Source organism: Penaeus monodon, chromosome 22 (assembly GCF_015228065.2).
Source record: "Penaeus monodon isolate SGIC_2016 chromosome 22, NSTDA_Pmon_1, whole genome shotgun sequence".
NCBI lineage: Eukaryota > Metazoa > Arthropoda > Malacostraca > Decapoda > Penaeidae > Penaeus > Penaeus monodon.
Genome location: NC_051407.1, coordinates 7,785,797 through 7,786,408, shown reverse-complemented (window position 1 = coordinate 7,786,408; position 612 = coordinate 7,785,797).

The window sequence follows — 612 nt, the reverse complement described above, 5'->3', positions numbered from 1 at the left end:
TGATCCGAACCTATAACCTTAAAATATTACACATCAATCGCAACCATGAATGTGGTAATATGTACTTGAACCAGTTAGACACTGTTTATGTTCCCTAATCAAGAAGTAAGGGGTAATCATTTTCTTTATGTATCATGGGGCACTAGTTATTTCAGACATTCACATTAAACTCTGCAGTAACGCACAATGTGGCGATAAATGAGGGAACTTCATTCTATAATTACTAATAACGTATCCGTAAACTAATATATGAAATATGCAAATGTATAGAACAGGAACAAAGAAATAGTAAAATGAAATCGGCATGATATATGAAACAGTATCCATTGTTATTTGGTTTCTGCACACTGTAGTCTAATATTGGAGAACTAAGAAAACAAGTGCACCATAACAAGATAAGTGAAATAGCATTATTATTTAATTAAATATATTCTTGCTTACTTTTAATGTGCTGATGAATATTTTCTCCCCTCTAGTTCTAAAGCAAAATCCTGTATCTGTGGCACTAAATGTTGGTTCTAAATATTCCGCATCCGCACTATATTGGAAAATAGTATCTTCCTCTTGAACTTTAAAAAAACGACTCCAGTCACCTGTATACACAATAATACC